At 33.3% G+C, this 3,140-nt stretch overlaps 1 long non-coding RNA gene across 1 annotated transcript; it reads right to left on the reverse strand.

The window, feature by feature from the left end:
• Positions 1-472: 472 nt before the first annotated feature.
• LOC142180576 (uncharacterized) lies at positions 473-2,925 on the reverse strand. The gene is made up of 2 exons (XR_012709187.1): positions 2,294-2,925; positions 473-700 (listed from the first exon to the last, which is right to left on the reverse strand). It is a non-coding gene; the product is annotated as an uncharacterized LOC142180576 (long non-coding RNA).
• Between the last annotated feature and the right edge of the window lie 215 nt (positions 2,926-3,140).

A 3,140-nucleotide genomic window follows, 5' to 3' on the forward strand; every position in this document is an offset into this window, starting at 1 on the left:
TTTGTGGATACAACATTTGGATGTCCATAAATCGAATGGTGTATAAAATTGGGAAAGAACTTAAAATGATAAACAAATTAATAGTTTCTGCAAAATCTTCATTGTTTCATTTAAGGCGAACTCTTCTTCTATATATCTTTTACATAAAATACCACGATTTGTTTATAAATCCCATGTCCTTCTCATGTATTTGTTTTAGTCCAAAGTTATAATTATTTAGTTGATTTTTGATTACGAAGATTGAGTTTGAGATAAATAAACCAATTCTTATTCTCTGCCTATGCGAATATTTGCAAACACTAACTCTATATTTTGTAAAAAAAATCATCGACATTATTTCATACATTAAAAGAAATGAGTTGATTTAACTACGCCATTTGTTATTAATAAAGAGAATTAATCTACCAATTGATTTAATAAGACGACACCATCAAGCCTTAAACAAAATTGGATATTTGACAAAATAAGCTAGTAATGTAATTTCTGGGTATTTCCGTACTATTCTTTACTTAGCTAACAATATCACAAGATTTAATTAATGGCCAATTTTCTGTGTCAAGTATAATACTATACTAACCAATTAAAACAAAACTGAAACTTAAACTAATAAAATTTAAATGAGTAGAAGACATCCTTATAACCAAACTTCATTTACTTGCCATGTTGAAGCTTTTCATGAAATGAATTTACAGATATGTACCTGATATTGGAAGCAAAAGAAAATAATGATGAGAATCAACAGCAATAATAACAGTACAATAGCAACAACTGCCCAGCAACAGTAACAACCCAGTAACAGACCGGTGGAGTAGTAATCCCAAAAACAAAAGCTTTAAGCTTTAAATGAAACAACAACCATTAATACTAATTTCAAACAAAGAAAGAAAGTAGTAGATTTTTTTTTAGTTTTATTTTTATTTTGAAAGCTTAAATATTTTTCGGAATTTTTCTCTCTTCTATTCTCTGTCCGTTTTTTCTCTCTATCTGTGTGTGTATTTTTTTCGTATCTCTCTCTATTTCTGTTCTCCATGTCTTGTGTTCAAGACTTCTTCTTATAACCCATCCCATAAACCTTTCAATTAATTAAAATCCATACTTTTTCTCTACCCAACCCATTATCTTTCCACTCATCCCCATTACATTAAATAAACATATCACACCACCCCATTATATTTTGTCCCCCATGCTTCATTTAAAATAATGCAAGATTCCCCCTTTAAATTAAATCTTGTCCCCCTTTATATTAAACAACTATATCACAACCCACCCCATTTCATTTTGTCCCCCATACTTCAAATAAATAATTTCAAAATGTACAATTCCTAAACTACCCCTCACGACCTTACTAAAATTACCAAACTACCCCTGAACGTACTACAAATTTACCAAACTACCCATCAGCTATAACACATCAATTAATCAAACTTAACCAAAATATAGACAATATGATCAATTTCTAACAATGTTCAAACAACAATATGAACACGGATGAACATCATAACAACAATATCACATGAACACGATTTTAACAACATTTTAACAACAAATCACACGAACACAAATTGAACAACAAAGAACAACTAAAATTTGATTGAACAAATTTTTAGCAACAAACAATCCTATTTTCGGATTCAACAACTACAACAAACAAGTATATTTAGATTTCTAACTTCAATCATATTGAACTTAAAATCAACTACTCTAACAACATTACAACAACAATTCCTATATTAAACTTTATGAGACAAATTCAAGAAATAATCACAAATGGTAAACAAGAAATCAAGCTATACAAATTTCGGATTCAAGAACAATCAAACAAAGTATGAACATGAATTAAATTTATTTTAAACAACAAACATGATGGATTTAAACGATTAAACCAACATATTTCTCTAAACACAACTAAATTCTTTTAGACAAATAACAAGATCGACGAATAAACAATTATGAACTTAAGCTTAAACTTAACAATATTAACAACTTCTAACAATACATAAACACATGAAACAAATTGAAGAAATAGTTAATTAAATTTCAATTTGAATCTAAAAAACATCAAACTAACAAATACTTACTTAAACAATAATACAAACATGAAATAAACATGAAAACAACTAATTAAACTTCTATTTTGAAATCTGAAAATTAATTTAACAAACAACATGAACATACTAGAAAATTATTTCAAAGATGAACAACGAACAAAACAAGGATTAAATCATTTAACGATTTTGGATCCGGAAAATATCAAACAAAATATGGACAAAAATAAAACTCAAAAACAACTAACCGGAGATGAATCAACGAAGAACTTCGATTGTCAACAAATCTGTCCAAGCCTCGACCAAAGCTCGAACGAACACGGACAACTCGAACAAAGCTTGAATAAACGGGGTTTGTTCGGTGATAATAGTAGCCGGACGCAGCAGTGGAAAGCAACGTCCATGGCGGGCAGCAGCAGCGATCGTTTAGTAGACGCCGCGAAGTTGTTGGAGAAGAAAGCAGCAACAGCTGCGTGGGCAATAGCAACGAGAACGGAGGGGGATGCTCAACCTTGCATCAATGAAGCAGTAGCATCAGCTACTGCTGGACGTCGGAGCTTTTGACTGAGGCAGAAGCTCGTTGGTGATGATGCTGCCATGGAGAAATTAAAGCTTGAGCAGCTGGGGAGGTGGAGGAGGCGTCCATGAATGCTGGACGAAGAAGAAGAAATAACGAAGGTGTTCGGCGAAGGGGTCATCGCTTGGTTTGAAGGAGACGGAGGCAACGGGGTCGTAGCAGCCATGAACGGCTGCTACGTGCACTGTGTGTGTGCAGTGAGGGTGAGGAGTATGGAGGGGCAGCCATTTATGGGTGCTTGAGGAAGCTTGAGGAAGAAGAAGAAGATTGGAGGGGGGGCGGATGGTTTAGCAAATTTTTAGGGTTTTCTTCATTTTGTTTTGTTTTGTTTTTTTGTAAAATGTAAGACAAAAGGGTTTTGGGTCTTTTGGGTTATGGACTGGGTCAACCCAGTTCGAAATGGACTGGGTCGTAGGGAAGATTGGGCCATTTTTTGGGCCTGTGGCTTGAAATCGAAGAAGAGGCCCAATTCCGACTTTCTTTATATTTTTGCTCTCTTTTCTTCTTTTATTTTTTCT

The sequence above is a fragment of the Nicotiana tabacum genome, chromosome 5 (assembly GCF_000715075.1).
Source record: "Nicotiana tabacum cultivar K326 chromosome 5, ASM71507v2, whole genome shotgun sequence".
Lineage (NCBI taxonomy): Eukaryota > Viridiplantae > Streptophyta > Magnoliopsida > Solanales > Solanaceae > Nicotiana > Nicotiana tabacum.